The following is a 21,857-nucleotide window of genomic DNA, read 5'->3' on the forward strand; positions in this document are numbered from 1 at the left end:
CTGAAGGGTTGGGGATCAAGCCCAGGCTTCCAGTATGTAAAACAAACTTTTGAGTCATCTCTCAGTCCCCACCACTTCTGTTTATAGACAACATTTTTAATAATGAATTGAAGTACATATCACTATTGACTTGTAAATATGTTTCATCAATTTCTGTGAAATGTATTCCCTAACATCTAGCACATCATCAATTAAACAATAAGACTACATTCTATAGTGACTATATCATTTATGAGAATCTATAAAGGAGGTTTTGATTTTAAGAGTCAGATCTGATCCAGTGACCTCAGAAATCAATAGGTAGTTTGAGGTTACCCTTTTAGAATGCTAGTAAAGAAAAGCTAGGGCTTTCATCTCTTTATATAATCAGGGGATTAAAATGTTTGAAGCATGATTTAATAGGATAATAAACTCTTTCTTGATCTATTATTTTAAAAATATTTTCAAAAAGTTAGGCCACAATGAGCCAATTGGTGATATATGATTGAAAAATTATTCAAATCACTCAGGACTAATGACACAGATTATACTTAGCATATGTATTTATTTATAATATGTGACAGTACTCAGGAATTTTTTTATGGCAACTGTGTCTTTCAAATTGCTAGCCTATCCCTCATCTCATATCTATTTCAACAGTTCTTATGCTTTAGAACAGTTTCTCATCTGGGCCCATATTACTGGCCTCCAAGGGGAGCACAGCTAAAAACTTCATAAATGGGATCACAGTATGAGACTAGAGGGCCAACAGGTCTAAGAAGAGGGTCACAGGCTAGAAACATTGGAAGGGAGCCATGGGCAGAAATAGGCTGAGTGAGCAACATTAGCTTTAATGTGGCAAAAATCACCAGGAAGCATATTAGAAGGACTAATCTGATTACCTCTCAGATGCTTTGTCTTAAACCAATTGTGAAGATGTTACTACCATACCCACTCTGTCAGAATCTCATTCTGTAGATCCAGAGTGAGGCCTGAGACTCCTTCATTTTAGCAAACATCTCTTGCAATTTTGTTTCTAAATTTTTGTGAAATGTTACTCTAAGCACTCCTAGCGAAAGTGCTAAAATCAATCCATCCTTGCTACTAAAGATCTGATGTGGTTAATTAGCTCTGTCAATGACCATGTATCCTCTTTGAAAAGTCCTATTTTTAAATATATTCCTGATATGTAATTGCTCCCTCATTTTGAATTGCTATTTTTAAAAAATCTGCTTCGTTTTCCTATTGGTTCTTGAAATAAGGCTCTTAACTCTAGCTCTTCTATGTGGATCACAGTATTTCTTTTAACCCGGAAATTTATAGAGTAATTGGAAACGTTTAATAATTACAAAAGGGTATACACCTAGAAATGTCCAGAGCAAATTCATGCCACCACGATATTGAGTCCCAACATAGAAATCTGCTACCAATACTCATAAGTTGACACACTGCTATCTATTTCTGGAGTTCCAAGCACTACAATGCATTGAGTTAAAACCCGCTATAATACTAAATGTAGTGCAACCACGACTTTCATATACAATCTTCCTTGCTATATCCTCATTTAACTGAGAAAACACTCTTTTGCATAGTCTGAAGGTGACTTCTTAAACCTAGCTCCGCTATGAGGAGCAAGTTTATTTCCCAATCATTCCACTTGCTTCAGTTAATAAGGACAAGATGAACCGAAGGTGTTTGTTTCAGTTTAATTGTTCATATTCAAAGAACTGATATTTAATAACTCATAATGAAAATCAAAATTAAAAATATTTAACATAATCAAATGGATGTTTTACATATTTTATCATTAGTTTCAAAGTTTCCAAATGTAAAAAAACTGATTTAATCCAGAAGAAAAAGTATTAACATACTACGTCTTCTCTGGACATACCCATATAGCTCATCATTGGATATAAAATCAGGTACTAGGTTCTTATTTACATATTGCATCAGCATTGACTCAAGCCCTTCTTTAAGTATTTATCTCTCCATTAAATCATAAAAGGCTTCCATAAAAAGAAATCTATCCATTTTAAAAGGATCAAACTCTATGTAAGCGGCTATTCAAAGTTCATAAGAAGAAAACATGGACAGCTCATACAATGTAACATGTTACTTATACAAATCCTGAAGGAAAAAAGATTCATACTTTCTAATGATTATTCCAATCTCTTGCTATTAGTCAATTCAAATTTTTAAGAGAAATAAGATGGAACAATCACCTTCAAGATATGCTTCCAATACATAAATTTTAAAAAAGCAATAAACCAAAGAGAAAGTTTTAAATGCAGTATAGTATTAGTGAATTATATACCGCATGATGGCCTAACAGGTATGTGTTGTTTTTATAAATTAAGTAGAACTGGTTTAACCTTAGGTCAGATTCGACTAATGTACACCAGCAATCAGATTTTACAACCTGATGCAAATTTTGCCCCATTAAAAAAGTCACAAACCCTACCAATTCATTTGCAAAATAATTGCATACCTGGTCAAGGTCAGAGGATTTTCCTTCTGTTTCCTTCACTAAAAGAACTCATTTTTAATGCAGTTAAACTGTAGGAAAAACTACCTAATTTATTTCCATCTGTGGAAAAAACAAACTGGAAAAAAAAAAACAACTTAGATTTTCTGCAAACTTCTAATTTTGATTTCACAAAAAATTGATAAAATATTGTGAATTTTGAAGAATGTACTGTAACATCATCCTAGTGAAAAAGTGACTTTTTAATCACAATTATAATTATTATTATTATTTTTGGTTTTTGAGCTACACTGGGCAGTTCTCAGGATTTACTTCTGACTCTGTCATCAGGGATTACTCCAGGCAGTATTTGGAGGAACATATGCAGTGCAGGATTGAGCCAGAATCAGTTGCGTACCCTAACCACTGTATTCCCTCTGATTTGAAAATTTTCTTATTCTTAAAAAAAAGTTTCTGTAGTGTAGTGGTTATCACATTTGCCTCACACGCAAAAGGTCCCCGGTTCGTAACCGGCCGGAAACTTATTCTTAGGAGGGGGGGAAAAAAGCAACTTTTGATGAGGAATGAACATGATTATAAGGCTTATATATAACATGACTTCTAAAGTATTTAATTATGGTCAAATACACAAAATAGGGTAAATGAGGTCTTTCTAGAAGCTGTAGAAATACGATGCCTTTATGTCTTCAAGAAGCGCCACACTTTTAGATCTTTCATTCAAATTTGTATCCCAATGTAATTGTTGTCAAGATCTTTTTAGTTATCTTTCTTTATTATTTAATTCAATGATATTAATATAAATTCCCCATCTTTTTTCCCTATAAACTTAGCTTGAATATCAAAGTACCAGCAGAGAACTATCTAGTAAGATCTCCAAATAAAACTGAATAGTTTACAAAATGTTCAGAATCTTTCAAAAAAACATTAAAAATATATTAATCAAGACTTTTGTTTCTGTTTTTGTTTTGTTTTAGACTTGTTTTGGGGCCCACCCAGTGATGCTCAGGTGTTACTTATGACTCTTCTCTCAGGGATTATTCATGACAGTTCTCAGGGATGCTGAGGATTGAACCTGGGTCTGCTGTGTGCAAGGCAAGTGCCCACCCAGCTGTATTATTGCCCTGGCCCCAAGACTGATATTTAAAATAATATTTTGAATATCTATAAAATTAAGATAGCTTGATTGGAGATTTCAGAAAAATATCAACTGTAAAATCAGAATTAACTACGGACCAAAGAGACTGAGAATGACAGAGATAAGTCCTGGAACTAGCAGAAAAATCCGATTGGGAAATTAAAATTTGACAGCCTAAAAGGAAAAAAAATGACTTTTCTTAGAGACTCTGGAAATTAAACTGAAAGACTTTTCTTCCTGTCAGATTTGAACGTGGTCCCTATTTCACAGTTTTTGCTCCTCCAACAGCACTCGTTCTTCTGGTGATTTGGGTAAAGTAAGGTAAGGTAAGGTAAAGGCCCTCCCGTTGATCGTCGATTTGCTCGAGCGGGCCCAGTAACGTCTCCATTGGAGACTTTGTTACTGTGTCTGGCATATCGAATACTCTCGGTAGCTTGCCAGGCTCTGCCGTGCGGGCGAGATACTCTCGGTAGCTTGCCGGGCTCTCCGAGAGGGGCGGAGGAATCGAACTCGGGTCGGCCATGTTGGCCGCTTGTAAGGCGAACGCCCTACCCGCTGTGCTAAGTAGGGAAGCAAAATTCCCTGTTAAAGAACAACTAGATATAAATAACTAGCCAGGATTGCCTGAGAGTCACATGCTTCTTTCTGTTTGAAGGTATATGATTTCAGCACTGACTGGAACTGAGAGGAAGAAAGTGATCAATAAGGAGATCCTACAATAGTGTAGTTTACAACAGCCAACAATACCAAAGCTGACTTGACCTGGCTGAGTAGAAGATGAAATGCAAAAGAGTCCATGTTGCTATCAAGAAACAGATTCTGGAACAAAATGCTTATTTTTGTTAAACACTAAGTGGAATCATGGTGCTTAAGACTAGTAACAGACGCAAGATATGCTAACCCTATCCAAATCTCTAACAGGAAATCGTGAAGTAGTCAGCCACCATCCAGAGACTGACTTGTAACTATTGTTGGCAAAACTAGCAGAGCGCACTGTCCACAGAAATAGACAGGTAATTGGGATATCATCTTGTGGATTGCTTGTATTCCACAAACCCTCACTGAAATATTTGATTGATAACATTTTCTATCATGACCTCAATACCTCGCCTCCAATTTAAAGCCATGGAAACACAGGGGAATTTTGACACTAAACGTCACAGCACCACCTGCAGGAAAACATAAGTAACTCCGATGTGAAAACAAAAATTTTGTCAAGGAACATTGCAAAACTAGACAAAATTGATCAATGAAAATGCAAGTCTCCAAAGGGAAAGCTTTAAGACAATTAAATAAAGAATGGAACAAAGAGTGGAGAAAATTCACCATAACAAAAGTTAATGAACTTGGAGAATCTCAACTAACACAGAAAATCAAGTTGAATATACAGAAAAAGTGCTATCATAGTTCAAGCAGTAGCTTCCCTAAATAGACTCATGGTGCAAAAAAAAAAAAAAATCCTTACCAAGGCATCATAGACATAGCACCAAGCAGTCAACTCATGCCAGGAGTGTGTGAAGCCCTGAGTTTGATCCTTCATGGTACCTTAATGCAGAATTTCGCTCTGGTGTTCCAAGCAGTTACAGGTCCAAGCACTAAATCACAAGACTACAAAATCAGATTGTCACCTGGTCTCTTTGAGTATTGCTGGGTATGGGCGTATAAAACTTTCCAGACAGAAATGCTTTGTTGGAAGAGTAGCACTGTCATCCTGTTGTTCATCGATTTGCTCGAGCGGGCACCAGTAATGTCTCCATTGTGGGACTTATTGTTACTGTTTTTTGGCATATTGTATACGTCACGGGTAGCTTGCCAGGCTTTGCTGTGCAGGTGGAATACTCTTGGTAGATTGATGGTCTCTCCAAGAGGGTCAGAGGAATCGAACCTCGGTCTGCTGCATGCAAGGCGAACACCCTACGAGCTGTGCTATTGCTACAGCCCATAGGAAAAGTACATTGAATAAAATCCAATATAATGAAAGCATAACATCTATACTCTATCTCACAGAAAAAAGATATTATCATTTCAAAATGAAATCCCAGTGACAACTCAAATAAAGATGAGAAATGAATAAAACATAAATAAAGAAAATCTATGAGAAGAAAATATTCATTAGATAGGTAAAGAGAACTATGTAAGTACCAGAATGTGAAAAGAGAGAGAAGGGAAGACCAGACAGATTCAAAGAAATAATAAGTTGAGAACTTGTCAAGCCTAATAAAAAGAACCATGAACATCTAGAAAACTGAGGGAAAACCCTAATTTTACCTAAAATAACCTAGATTAAAATATTATTGTTGAATGATCAACGATAAAAATTAATGATAAAAAAGATATTGGGGCTGGAGCGATAGCACAGCAGATATGGTGTTTGCCTTGCTATGTGGCCGACCTGGGTTCGATTCCCAGCATCCCATATGGTCCTCTGAGCACTGCCAAAAAAGTAATTTCTGAGTGCATAAGCCAGGAGTAACCTCTGTGCAACGCTGGGTGTGACCCAAAAATAAAACAAAATTTAAAAAAATGATATTGAAGGAGGCTAGAATTTTAAAAGTTGGTACACACAGGCATCTCTCCAAGGCATTTCTCAGATTTCTCAGCAGAAACTCTACAGTACAAAAGGGAATATAACGATACTCACACAACTAAACAACAGAATAATTTAACAAGAAAAATTATTATTCAAACACGATTTTGAAATCAAAACTCTTTAGACAAACAAAAAATATTAGACTTGCTTTAGAAGAAATGTTAAACCTTTTAGGCAAACAAATGAATAAAATAACAAATTTAAAAAAACAGTGCTTAAAGACCATCATAAAAGATTCAAAAGAAGAAGAAAAGAGAACAATTTTTTCAAATGATAATAATCAGATACTAAAATTCAGAAAGTATGTTCTATATATGAAGAAATATGATAGAACTGCCATGAAAACCATGAAACAAAAATCTGCAATAGATTTTCCAAAGAAAATATGAATAAATGTAAACCAGGCACATGAAAAAACAAATTATAACATACTTCAGGGAATACACAAAACTCAGTCAACCCTAATTCTGGTTCCTCTCATCCTTCAAATACTTTGAATATCTTACATGTGTATGCATTTGAATTGAAAGGGATTCATTAAATGTGGAGAAGCCATTTCTACTCTTGAATGAATGAACTTTCTTTCATCAGTTTTACAAACTGAATATCCAGACAACCACTAGAAAATGTTCCACATCCAACAAAACTTTAAAAGTCCTTTTATTGCTTTTAATATTGATTATTTTATAAACGGCATTGAAAATTTTATACTGTGTTCATGCTACTGCTATGAATGATGAGTTAAATTAAAAAAAACCAAGAGTCAATGCAGGAAGTATTGGACCCTTAGCTCACAGTGTTGAGAACAAAGCTGTATCTCTGGATTTTCAATCATGAAAGAAAAATTAAGACCCAACAGAAGTTACTCTTGCCTTATTGTCCTAAACATTACTGTAACAAGCAGTAATCTTCGTTTTTTACAAGATCATTAAACTTCCTCTCTCTTTTATAAGCTATGAATAGATTTTACTGTAGTTCCTAAATAATGACTTCTCATTATACAGAACTGGAACTTTGTAATTTTTTTTAAATACCACTCTTTATATTCATATTTAGCTTCTAATCTAATAATAGATAAGGTCCAAGCTTTTACATCTTCTATTTATGGACTCTCTTATTTATAACCAGTAGAATCATTCCATTAAACGCTAACCCATGAAGCTTCTTTTTCTTACTTGACAAGTAAATGTCAATTCAAATAATCAACTATAAATGCCAAATTATCATTCTCAATTATAAACATTCTCGATTGTAATTGTAAACTTAGATTATATTTTTCATTTCACCCACTGTTTTGTTAAATGTGCATATTTACTAATTTTATTTGCCTTTGAAACACCATTCAAAATTCTGATCCCTCTCTTAAATTCAGTTTAACACTGAGCTACTGATAATATTCCTTTGAACCTAAGTTTCAAATGATTTCTACTATATACTTCCAGTAAGAATATATCATATGGATATAAAGTCAATACTGAGAGAGAGAAGCAAGAACTATCTATTGCTTTATCTAGCCCTGTCATTATGTCATGGTTCAAAGTACTCAAATTAAATTAGTTATTGTTGTTTCTTCATTTTGATATTAAAGTGATAGGAAAAGCACATGATTTCTTTGTTATAGTTAGAATCATATAAATCACTATGTTCTACCACATAAATTTTTAAATGTATTGAATATTACAAAATTAAAAATGGTGTTTTAGTTAATATGGAAGAAGGCCAAGAAAGCATAGATTTCTGGCTTTTATAAACAAAGGACCTAAAGACTACAATCTCTGTCATTTCATTCTAAGCTTTTCAGTGAAACAAAACTTATTGCAAAAATTCCATAACATGAGCTCTATATGTAACTATTTTCAAAATCTTTTTGAATCAGATGCACTTCTCGTTACATTAACACTGAAAATAGCACATTCTATTTATGAAAGGTATCTCATACCATGCTCTAAGACCAAACTATCATCAGAAAGTCTATTTAAAAATTTCATTTTATGTTTTTAATTTTTCATACTCAAATAGCACTGTCCTCCCATTGTTCATCGATTTGCTCGAGAGGACCCAGTAACGTCTCCATTTTGAGACTTGTTGCTACTGTGTTTAGAATATTGAATACATCACGGGGAGTTTGCCAGGCTTTGCTGTGTGGGCGAGATACTCTCAGTAGCTTGCTGGGCTCTCTGAGAGGGGCTAAGGAATCGAACCCGGCTCTGCCGGGTGGCCACGTGCAAGGCAAACACCCTACCACTGTGCTATCACTCCAGCCCTTACTCAAATAAGTTTTGTTTAAACCTGCTTACCTAATATCTATAATATTAACACCTTTGAAAACTTAAAACTTATAAGAAAACATAGCATTGTAGCACTGTCTCACTGTCATCCCGTTGTTCATAAATTTGCTCGAGCGGGCACCAGTAACATCTCCATTGTGAGACTTGTTACTCTTTTTGACATATCGAAATTGACATACACCACGAGGAGCTTGCCAGGCTCTGCTGTGCAGGCAGGATATTCTCGGTAGCTTGCCGGGCTCTCTGAGAGGAATAGAGGAATCAAACATGGGTCGGTTGCATGAAAGGCAAATACCCTACCTGCTGTGCTATCGCTCCAGCACATAAGAAAAAAATAGAAAATAAAATTGTTTTCCATTTCTATAGCATAGCTTTACCTAAGACCAAAGTCTTCATATACTCTTTCCTAGACAATAAAAAAGAAGAAATAATCTCAGAACCTTTTCATAAAACTTTTTATTAACAGCAAGGAAGAAATTTCTAAAGAAAGAAGAGATTGTGATTATATAGCTAGAGCCTTATCACAGAACACATATATTCATAGATACGGAAAAAGATGCTAGGAAGTTAATGACTCTAGGTTTAGTGCTCAAAATTAAATAGGAAAAGAAAGTGCTTTTCATTAATATTGCTTTGTTATATCTGGTGAGATTATTCTTGGTGAAGGCAGCCTTCCTACATAGTGTAGACCATGTAGCAGCATTTCCTAACCTTTTCCCAATAAATGCCTATAGTCATTCTCCTCCCCTCTTTCCTTTAAAATTTTTCAAATGTCTTCTAAGGAACTTAATTACACAATTATACCCTGTCTAGGAACATAAGTTAAAATTAATATGACTATAAGCAACAACAATAAAAACACATACCTAAATTGGATTGTTTACTACATCCTAAGCAGTCCTATGAGTACTTTTGTATTATTCCACTTAATTCTTGCTGCTGACCGGTGAAAAAACTACTATAATCTTGTTTTACAGATGAGAAGTTTGAGTTAAAATATATATCCTAAATCCCAAAACTTGTCAAAATTAAGAGTCTCGCCCTTATCTTTCTACTTCAAGAATGTGTAATCTACTCACTCCGCCTCCCTAATCAATCGTGGCACAATCAATTAAATTGTACAATCAAAATTATTGCATTATTGAATCTACTACAGTAGATTCTACTACAGTAGAAGGCTCTGAAGTAGAGCCTTCATTTGTATTTGTTTGTTTGGGGACCATTCCTAGTGATACTCAGGGATTACTTCTGGCTCTGTGCTTATGGATCCATATGTGGTGCTGGGAACTGAACTCAGGTTAGGCTATGTGCAAGGCAAGCTCCTCCATTATCTCTGTATTCTTTGTCCAGCATCAAAAAGTAGAGCTCTTAGCATAAAAATAGCATTTGTGATTTATGTTTCTGATATGTTGTTATAAGAGGAAACAAATTGTGTCACTCTGTTATGTAGTCAGCAAGAACTATGTCCACTCAACTAAATTTTTGTTTTTACTCTGCATGGATCATACTTGCCCTACCTGCATAATAGATGAACAGTAAACTTCTGTTTTCTTTTGGGTTATACCTAGCAGTGCATACGTATTACTTCTGGGGACTTGGAGCGATAGCATATCAAGTAGGGTGTTTGCCTTGCACATGACTGACCTGGGTTTGATTCCCAGCATCCCATATGATCCCCTGAGGAACATGAGGAATAATTTCTGAGTGCATGAGCCAGGAGTAATCCCTGTGCATCCTGGGTGTAACCCAAAAAGCAAATAAAAATAAAGAAAAGGAAAAAAAAGTATTAGTCCTGGCTCTGCACTCAGGGATCACTTCTTGTGGTGCTCCTGGAACCACAAGGGGTGCTGGGGATCTAACCCAGGTTATCCAAGTAAAGGCGAATGTCTTATGTGTTGTACTATCCTACTGACACTGATAAACAGTAAAATTATATTTTGAGACCACAAACAAGCTAAAACTGTTATAATTCAGAACTATAACTATAGTAATAACTTAGACTGATATATAATCTAGATCTATAATCTAATACCAATTTAAGAGTTAGACATAGCCATTATTTAAAGTAATTTATATTATTTGTAGACCATTCCAGAGATATCCTTGATGGTTATCATTACAAAATAACTTAAACCATGTCCCAAAGAATCAAATATACATTTTCTTTGGATTAGTTACTATTATTTTATCTTCTCATTCACACTCACTAAAAATCAAAGATCATAAAAATAGTAATGGAATCAGATTCTTCTAGCAAGAAAAAAACCAAGATGAAGTCTTCATTTATTTACTAGGACAACATAAACACAACTGGAACTCCTGTAGAATTCAAGATACACCCCCATTACAATGATGTTCTCAAGACTCAGTTAGATTGCTTTAGATAATTGCTCCAGGGTTGTACTATGCACATAACTCATCACAGAAAACTCTATTGTGATGGTCACCTTGGCTGTCCTAGGTCCTTGATACCACAAACAATGCTTCTATAAACTTTCTAATCTGCACCACCAGATAAGATCCATGTGAGAGTTTCTCTCATGTATACTGAAGAGTAAGAAGGCTATATTCAAGGGCATTGCCAAATAATAATTTTCAATAAGCTACTGAAACAGTATTACCCACCATTTATGCAATTACGTAGTTATGCAATGAAATTATGATCAATTATGCAATTCACAGGATTGTTATTTTTTTAAATCAGCAACCCTTAGACTGAATTATTAAAAAAAAAAACCAACATGCTAATAAGATTTTTAGGTATACTAGTCTCATGTTACTTTATTTTTATAACCCACAGATGAGTGCAATCATTCTGTCTGTCTCTCAGGAGTCCAAGTCACTACAAGAGACATAGAATGAACTGTAAAAATGGGGCCCAAGAGATCTGCTTTAAGGATGGAAGATTGCCACAGGGGAAGGGTGGCGGAAGGGGAGGTTGGATAGAGAAGGGACCAGTAAGACAGTGATAGTTGGAAATGATCACTCTGGACAAGAACTGAGTGCTGAAACTAGGTAAAGGAATATACGTGATAACTTCTCAGTACCTATATTGCTAACGATAATGACCAGAAGGAAAGAGAGAGAGAGAGAGAGAGAGAGAGAGAGAGAAGAAAAGTGCCATAGAGGCAGGCTGAGGTGTGTGTGTGTGGGGGGGGTGCAGATGGAGATGGTGGAGGGAGGGGAAGAACTAGGAATATTGGTGATGGAAGATGTAGGCTGATGAAGGGAATGGCATTGGAACATTGTATGTCTGAAAACCAACCATAAACAATCTTTTAACTGTGTTTCTCATGGTGAATCCATTAAAAAAGAATAAAACAAAATACTTAAAAAAATTTTAGGTGTAATGGTACAAGTGACAATAGTATTTGTGAAATGTTCTCATAACTAAAAAGTCAGATACACTATAGAAAAACTCAATACCTAATTTTCACTATGAAGGTTCAAGAAAAGAGAAAAGGCATTTCCCAAAATATATTTAGAAACTCAATATCTAATTTTCACCGTAAAGTTTCAAGAAAAGAGAAAAGATATTTCCCAAAATACATTTAAATCCAAACTACTTTTAGGTCTTTTACATATATCTTCTTATATATTAACATTCGATAGATCATAGTTTAAAACACAAAGCATTGCCAAATCTGAAACTATTCAGAACAAAATGAAATGAGTCAATTTTCCATCATAAGGTTAATTAAAAATACATAATAAAAGAACTGGAGATACAGTTCAGCAGATAGGGCACTTATCTTGCACACAGCAAACCTGGGTTTGATCCCTGGCACCCCATATGGTGTGATCCCTGAGCACAGAATCAGGAGTAATCCCAGGATACTGCTGGGCCTGACTCAAACCCCCAAATAATAACTCTAATAATAATCTCTGTATCATTACCAGTTCCTAACAACATATAAACTTATTTCATATGCTTTTTTTTTCCCTGTCCAAACTAAGGAAAGAAGACTTAGTGAAAAGCTAAACTGTGGGTTACTAGGAAAACATAGCTAGAGAAAAGTTTCTCTGATAGGATGACCTTATTCATGTAATGTATGTAGGAGTCGATAAACTGAACAGACTTGAACTAAACTATAATAAACATCCTTTCTCTTAAATAGTGAGTTTTTTTCATATCATAGTAGATGGCAGAAGACTTTTAAAAATAAATTACATATTGCCCATTCGCCCTCTCCTCTCTGGAAAGAAAGATGGCGGCCTCATGGGAGCCTTGTGGAGAGCAGGTATGAGCCGGGGGTCTGGGGCGACAAAAACCTCATGGGAAGGGGGGCGTTCCGGCCCGTCCTTCACGCCCTACAGAGGTCACCAGTTGCTCCCCACGAGCGGCTCTCCGGCACGGCCGCGACTCCAGAGCACAGAAACCAATCTCTTAATTATCTGACTTTTTGTAGAAATACTTCCAGGGTTAATAAGTAAAATAGCAGAAATCCAAAACCGCTACCGCGGCCGCGTGACATTTAATTCTTAAACCCAGCTGTAGAAAGCAAATCATTTCACAACGCTTTTTCAGCATGTCTGATTTGGGGGGGGGGGGGGTAAAATCTAAATAATAATGGTGCATCCTTTATCGAAACAATGAATCTAGTCAAAGTAGATAGAGTGTTAACTAGAACTCATCTGCCTCACAGGAATTGGGAGGGGTGGGAGGTGGGGTTCTATTGGGGTTCGTGGTAAAAAATAAGTATTGGTAAAGGGAAATGTGTTTGATATTTGCATAACTGAGACCTAAACCTGAAAGCTCTGTAACTTTTCCCACAGTGATTCAATAAATAAATTATAAAAAAATGAAATTAACATAAATGAAAAGAAAAAAATAAATTACATATTAAAAACTTGTGCAATTATTCTAAACTACCATCTAATTTTAATCTGTAATACTACAACGTATGAGGAATTTGAAAATTAGACACAGGCATTGGTGCTAAAAGTGACAGTCATACAAATGCAAGAACATGAGTTAAATTCCACATGTCACCATATGTGCCATGTGGGTCATCAATTCTGTTACTTGAGATTCCCTAATACCAAAAGGCTGTGTGATCCCTAGGCTGCCATAGCCAAGTCCATACTAGCACTGCAAATAGAATGTGTGTCTCCCCCAGCAAGCACTAAAACTAAAGCTGTGTGAGCATCACAACCATAAATTCAATCCCCACTAAGAACAGGTAAGTACTACTGTGTACATCCATACTCCAAGCACTGTGAGCAAGTGAATACTACTGTGTATAACCATACTCCAAGTACTGCAAGTATGAGCACCAGAAATAAATGAGTGTATTCCTCACCAGTCCACAAGCAAATGCTGCAAATAATAGGTAACCCCCAAGTAAGTCCCACAATCAAATTTGAAAACAATACAATCTTTGTCATTTTAACAAAGGTGCCAGAGGGAAGAGAAAAGAAAATTTATTAAATAATAACTATTTTAATAATTAATAAAAATATTATTTTATTTTCTATTAAACTGGCTAGTGAATGAAAGTTAATTATAATACTATATGGGCATTCCAATACAATTCTTAAATTCACTATTTTGATTAGGTACCTCAGTTATTTCAATCTAGAACATCTGGAGTTAAATTATTTAGCTTTGAGAGCAATATAATTGGAATAAAGGAAAGAAAAATATATTTTAACTCTCAAAAAGATAGAGTAGGATAAGGTATATTTTCCACTTCTTACCCATTAAGAAATTCAGGATTGCATTTGCACTAAAAAATGTGTATTCTTTCTGAGTCTATGAACTAGAGAGTTTATTTAAGCTGATAAGTAAACTTTTCACTAATATCAGTTGTCTAGACAATTTAACTTCCATTTTAGAAACACACTCTTAGAGGCAGAGATAGTCAGTTCTTTGTCATAGCAGATAAAATGCGCTCACAGCCAAGAACAGCAGACCACTATTTTTGTCAGGTGGATATCAACATTATGTTGTCACCCCATACTAGCAGAACATTTAACAGATCTTCTGTATCTAGAGTTCCTAATTATCAGATATCTATTAATATGTTTCCTTAATGACTGCCCCTTTCCAAAAAAAAAAAAAGTTAAGAACTGACATAGTGTAGTAAATGTAAGTTTCTAAATTAAAATAATGTCTAGCTTTTTTGGTTTGGTTTATTTTAATCTGATCTAACATGATTAAATGTCATATGACTCAGTTCACGCTTTCACTATCTTATTTCATACCAAGCACTTAAAACATGTATTTAAATGAATGTTTACATATACACCTCTAAAAAATGTACTAACAATCCACCAAGTGAAAAAACATTGTGAAGTCATTTTGGTAGAAGTGAATTTATAATGCTACATACATGAAACAGTTACTTTGCTATCATCCATATTTTAACAATTGTTTTCTAAATCTCATATACACCTTGCTTAAAAGCAGGAAGAATGCAATATCTGTAATTCTCAGGACTGATGTACTCAGGAAAGATTTGAAAAAAATCAACAAACCATCAGTTTTAAGAATAGCAACCTCGGGCTGGAGAGATAGCACAGCGGGTAGGGCGTTTGCCTTGCACATGGCCGACCCGGGTTCGATTCCCAGCATCCCATATGGTCCCCTGAGCACCGCCAGGAGTAACTCCTGAGTGCAGAGCCAGGAGTAACCCCTGTGCATCACCAGGTGTGACCCAAGAAGCAAAAAAAAAAAAAAAAAAAAAGAATAGCAACCTCAATGTTTTCGGATATTAAAAAAATACTTTTTTAGTCAATGTTGCAAGAACTCTTTGTTGGATATTCCTCACCAATGAAAATAAAAGCAAGTAGTTTCTGTCATATGAATTAGCTTGGATTCAGAATTGACAGACTTGTATTTGCCTGGCACAGCCTTATCTCAAAGAAGCATATCAGATAAGCCTGAGTGCGAACACTAAGTCACAGCACTGGGAAACACTTTAGCAGGCTTGCCAAAACCATGAGCTCCTCATGAAAATGAATGCAAACTGCAATCTTTAGAAGTATGGTATTCAGAAAATACATAAATACTAGAGGAAAAAAACTACACGTATGACTTTACATTTAATTTGTAATAGGGTACTTTAGTATAAGATTTATGGCTTCCACTGCTGATACCATATTAGAACTGTCTATGTCTTCAAAGACTTCTTTTTTTTTTCTCCTCTGGCACTTTAGTTTTATTAAATAGCTATAACCTTAATTGATGCCTTCAAGTTATTCCTAATTTTGAGGCACTGTAGCACTGTCTTCCCGCTAATCATCAATTTGCTCGAGTGGGCAGCAGTAACATCTCCACTGTGAGACTTCTTGTTATTGTTTTTGATGATTTGGCATATTGTTTTTGGCAAGTCACGAATAGCTTGCCAGACTTTGCCGTGCGGGAGGAATACTCTTTGTAGCTTCCCGGGCTCTCTGAGAGGGGCAGAGGAATCGAACCCAGGTTGGCTGTGTGCAAGGCAAACGCCCTACCCGCTGTGCTATAGCTCTGGCTAATTTTGAAATTTGGAAGAAAATAATAGGGCATCAAACTATGAGGATATATAAATGAATTTTGAGGGAACAATTAATAATACAGTACTTCATAGAATAGAAGCAGAAAAGAAGTTAATTATCATTCAACTTTCCTTATATTGCTTTCCTTTAAAATATATAGAATTACATTTCTATACATTAAATGTATAGAATAACAGAACTGTCAATTTAGTAATTTTAAAAGGTAGATAATTCATCAAATAAAATTTAGATAAGTCTTGGGACTTTTATTAGGATGGGGAAGTCTTAGAAAAACATTTTATGGTGTAACATTCTTCTTCAAATAAGCTATATTTTAGAATATCATGCTATATAATAGCTATTTATATTCAATCTTTTCTCTCCATTGCTTGATGGAACTCATTATTTTCTTCTTGTTAAGCTTTACAAGTATTGTATACATCTTAAATATTAACCCTTTGCCAGATGAATTTGGGTAAATAGTCCATCTATTTCTGTAAGGAGCTTTTAATTTTGGTCATTGCTTCTTTTACAGTTTAGAAGTTTCTGAATTTGATGTGGTCCTAATTGTAAACTTTTGCTTTTATTTGCTTGGCCAATAGATTATTTCTTCAATCACCGAAAATATCTCTAGATTCAATGCTCTGAAAGATTCTGCCTATGTTTTCTTAGCCATATAATGTATGAATTCAGGTCTAATACCAGGATCTTCAATTTATTTTTAATTTACTTTTGTGCATGATATGAAGCAGTGTTTGAGTACATCCTTTTGCATATGACTGAAAAGTTTTCCATCACCTTTTTTTGAGGAGGTTTTCCTTGCTCCATTGCTTACTTTTTGCTGTATTATGAAGAATAACTCTCCATAGACCTGAGAGCTGTCTCTGAGTTCTCAATTCTATTCCATTGGTCTCACTCTATCTTTATTTTAGAACCACAGTATCTTGGTTACTAAACAAGACATGCATAAGGCCAATAGGTATATATACAAAAAAATGCTATGTATCATTGGAGAAATGCAAATCGAAACAATGAACTATAACCACACACACACCAAATAAAAGAACAAAAACAGTTTGTTTGGTGTAAATGAGGAAGAAGGAATTTTCATCCACTGCTAGTACAAATGTCTACTGGAACTGCCTTCTTTTATTACAATGAAAATTATACATTAGAGCATGTGTAACGTCTTAACTACTGTGAATTTTATTAACAGAAACTAGAAGGTCACTAAAATCATGCAAAAGCAAATGACCCTTATTTAAATATATTAGCATGGTATTTTCCTTTAAATAGTTTGTGAATGATAGAATTAATTATACTAGAACTTAAAAATACTTTGAAATTAAAACTACTAAGATAAAAATATTGTCCAGTTGGTCATAGCATCTTCTTTGCGGGAAAAAATTACTAGTGAAAGAAATATTTACCAAATTTGGTTATTGAAATTCCAAGTTAAAATAAACACTTAAGAATTTGTTACTCTATGAGAGAAATTTAAAAATAGAAGTCCATTTGGATATAACCCGAAAATTGTTTTGTTAATATAAAAAAGTTGCTGAACTAATAAGCATAATATTATTTCATACATTAAATCATAAATCATATTTCAAAGATGAAATGCCAATTAAATTCTTATTTCAAGACAACATACTTGACTTAACAAAAATATCAATACTCCTACTTCACAAATCTAACATTTTTCTGTGCCATATGTAAAATTCAGGATAACAAGGGGGAATTTTTGCCAGCTTCGAATTTCTGGCAATGAAAGCATGACCGGCTCACTCATCCAGGTACCAACCCGGTTGCAGGGCCCCTTCCTGGGGCTGCACGTCTAACTAGATCCCCTGAGAATGGCCAGTTTTCATCCTTGATCTGCAGGGGATGGGAATTGAGTCACACTGCGCAAACCCAAAGCTGAGCCATTCTGGCACCCTCTGCTCACTCATCCAGGTACCCACCCAGCGGCAGGGCCTCTTCCCAGAGCCGCAGCAGCATTATTCTCCCCCTCCATATACCATAGGAACCATAAGTTATCCTCTGAGATGGAACTTTCACTAAGTTAGCTTAACCACCAGAAACACATTAGCCAATAATTCATTAAGCCCATCTCAATTCTGCATCTTAAGCAGAAAAGTAACAGTGAGCATGAAGGTCTAAACCACACAGGTCACAATGGTAAAGCAACACAGAAGTCCACCAAGCTTACTTATTGAAGAGGCTAACCCAGAAGACACCAACAGTAATGAAGTGCTAGACCACCTCTCTGACAAAGAATTTAGAAGGGAGCAACTGAGGATGCTTAGGGAGCTAAAAGAAACAATGGAAAGCAATGTCAAGAAAAGACAAGAGGATTTGAAGGTAGAAATGAGGAAAAAGCAAATAAAATTACAAACAGAAATGTTAGACCTGAAAAACCTGGTAGGCAAATTGAAAAACTCAGTGGAAGGCTTCAGCAGCAGAGAAACAGTTGCTGAGGACAGAATCAGTGTGCTCAAAGATGAAGTCCAGAGACTCTCCAGAAAAGAGCAGAAAATGGAAAATAGACTCATAATTCGGGAACAGAGGCAAGAGAAGATCATGATGAAGCCACGAGGAGTAACATAAGAATTATTGGAGTTTCAGAGGGACAGGAAGAAAACCCTGATGAAGAAGAAACTGTCAAAGACATCATTGGTATGACGTTCCCAGAGCTGAAGAAAACATTTGACCACATTCAGGATGACCAAAGGGTACCAGCTAGAATAAATCCTAATAAAAATACCCAAAGACACATCCTGATCAAAATGACCAAAACCCTAGAGACAAAATTCTGAAAGCAGCAAGATCAAAGAAAGAAATTTCCTATAAAGGAGCATCCTTAAGATTCACAGCTGATTTGTTCGATGAAACCCTCATGGCCCTAAAACAGTGGTGGGATATAGTTTAAAAACTCATTGAAATAAATGCCTCACCAAAAACACTTTACCATCAAGACTCTCATTCATAACAGAGAGAACAACACATAGTTTCACAGACAAACAACAGCTCAAGAACCTCATAGTCTCAAAACCATGGTTACAAGAGCAACTAAATTGGCTACTTTAAGACAAGACCCAAATTTCAATAGAAAAATGGAACAAAACCCCATAACAATAATCTCTTTCAACGTCAAGGGCTAAATGCATCAATTAAAAGACACAGAGCAGCAGGATGGATTAGAAAATTAAACCCAATATTCTGCTGCCTCCAAGAAACACATCTCAATAGTCAACGCAAATACAGGCTCAGAATCAAAGGCTGGAAAACAATCCTACAGGCAAACAACTCCCATAAAAAAGCTGGGATAGTCATCCTAGTATCAGAGCACATTGATTTCAGACTGAAGAAGGTCACAAGAGACAGTGAAGGCCATTTCTTATTGATCAAATGATCTGTAAAACAGGAAAAACTTACAATACTAAATGTATATGAACCTAATAAGGGACCAGCAAAGTACTTAAAAAAACTACTCATGGATTGGAAAAAGACATCGATAGCAGCACAATAGTAGTGGGACACTTGGATACTGCATTATCACCAATTGATAAATCAACCACACTCAAGCTTAGCAAAGACATACTTCATTTGAGGGAAAAAATGGAGGAGAGGGACTTAGTAGATGTATACAGGACACTTCATCCTCAAAAAGCTGAATACACATTATTCTCAAGTGTGCATGGAACATTCTCCAAGATTGACCACATGCTGAGCTACAAAACATACCTCCATAAAATTAAGAAGATAGAGATTGTATCAACAATCTTCTCAGACCATAATGCACTGAAATTAGAAGTAAATCACACACAAAAACAGAAAACTAAAACAAACACCTGGAAATTAAGCAGCTCACTATTGGACAAGGAATGGCTTAGAAAGGAAATCAAAGAGGAAATCAAAAGATTCCTGGAAACGAATGAAAATGAGGACACAAGTTACCAAAACTTACGGGACACAGCAAAAGCTGTGGTAAGAGGAAAGTTTATAGCTCTACAAGCAATCCTCAGGAAGGAAGAGCAAGCCCACATAAGTAATATAACTTCACAGTTTAAGAGTTTGGAGAATGACCAACAAAAGGAGCCCAATCTGAACAGGAGGAAGGAAATAATAAAACTCAGAGCAGAGATTAACGAGATGGAAACCCCCCAAAAAAATCTGAAAGATCAATGAAACTAAGAGCTGGTTCTTTGAGAAAATAAACAAGATCGATAAGCCTCTAACAAAACTCATAAAGAAAGGGGGAGAGAAAACCCTAATAAACTGAATCAGAATTGAAAAGGGGGTCATTACAACAGAAACTACAGAAATTCAAAGGATCCTCAGGGAGTACTCTGAGAAGCTTTATGGCATGGAACACGAAAACCTCGAGGAAATGGATAAATTCCTAGATTCCTATAGCCTCCAAAGGCTGAGCCAAGAAGCTCTTAATACCTGAACAGACCTATCACCATCAAGGAAATTGAAACGGTAATAAAATGTCTCCTCAAGCACAAAAGTCCTGGCCCAGATGGATTCACTAGTGATTTCTTCTTTAAAGAGGACTTACTCCCAATCCTCTTTAAGCTTTTCCACAAAATTGAAATATCAAAAACACTTCTGAACAGTTTCTATGAAGCACATATCACCCTGATACCAAAAGCAGACAGAGATACCACAAAGAAAGAGAATTACAGGCTGATATCCCTGATGAACACAGACGCAAAGATCCTCAACAAACTATTAGCAAATAGAATCCAATGACTCATCAGAAAGATCATACATCATGACCAAGTAGAATTCATCCCAGGGAAGCAAGAATGTTTTAATATTCGGAAATCGATCAACATAATCCATCATATCAAAAAAGAAAAGATAAAAAGCACATGATCATATCAATAGATGCAAAGAAAGCATTTGACAAGATCGAGCACCCGTTTATGATGAAAACTCTCAGCAAAATAGGCATTGAAGGAACTTTACTCAATATAGTCAAAGCCATTTACCCCAAGCCCATAGCAAGTATTCTCAATGGGGAAAAACCAAAAGCCTTCCCTCTAAGATAGGGCACAAGACAAGGTTGCCCAATTTCACCACTCCTATTCAATATAATACTGGAAGTCCTGGCCATTGCAGTTAGGCAAGAGAAAGGTATTAATGGAATACAGATAGGAACGACAGAGGTCAAACTATCACTATTTGCAGATGATATGATACTGTACTTAGAAAACCCTAAAGATTCTACAGAAAATCTCCTAGAAACAATAAGTCAGTTTAGTAAAGTGGCAGGCTACAAAATCAACACCCAAAAGTCCATGGCTTTCTTATATACAAATAAGGAAAGAGAGGAAATAGACATTAAAAAAACAATCCCATTCACCATAGCACTTCAGAAAATCAAGTAATTCGGAATCAGTTTAACTAAGTAGGTGAAGGACCTATACAAGGAAAATTACAAAACACTGCTTCAAGAAATAAAAGAGGACACTAGGAAATGGAGATACATCCCCTGCTCATGGATAGGGAAGATTAACACTATCAAAATGGCAATACTGCCCAAAGCACTATACAAAATCAATGTGGTCCATTTCAGGATACCCATGACCATTTTTCAAAGAAATAGGCAAAACACTCCTGAAATTCATATGGAACGATAAACCCCCACGAATAGCTAAAACAATCCCTCCACAACTTCAAACTGTACTACTACAAAGCAGTAGTAATTAAGACAGCATGGTACTAGGCTAGAAACAGACATGCATAGAAATGGAACAGAGTTGAATATTCTGACACAGACCCCCAAATATTTGACCACTTAATCTTTGACAAAGGAGCAATAAATGTGAAGTGGAACAAGGAAAGCCTCTTCAAGAAGTGGTACTGGGAAATCTGGATAGCTACCGG

General features: G+C 35.6%; 1 protein-coding gene and 1 non-coding gene across 6 annotated transcripts in view; one reads left to right on the top strand and one right to left on the bottom strand.

Moving 5' to 3' along the window:
- The window catches only part of ERBB4 (erb-b2 receptor tyrosine kinase 4), a 1,197,143-nt gene that overhangs the window by 986,199 nt on the left and 189,087 nt on the right, over positions 1–21,857 (bottom strand). The gene's annotated exons all lie outside the window — the stretch shown is intronic.
- On the top strand, positions 2,914–2,986 carry TRNAV-CAC (transfer RNA valine (anticodon CAC)). The gene has a single exon. It is a non-coding gene; the product is annotated as a tRNA-Val (tRNA).

Source organism: Sorex fumeus, unplaced genomic scaffold, assembly GCF_029834395.1.
Source record: "Sorex fumeus unplaced genomic scaffold, SorFum_2.1 ptg000014l, whole genome shotgun sequence".
NCBI lineage: Eukaryota > Metazoa > Chordata > Mammalia > Eulipotyphla > Soricidae > Sorex > Sorex fumeus.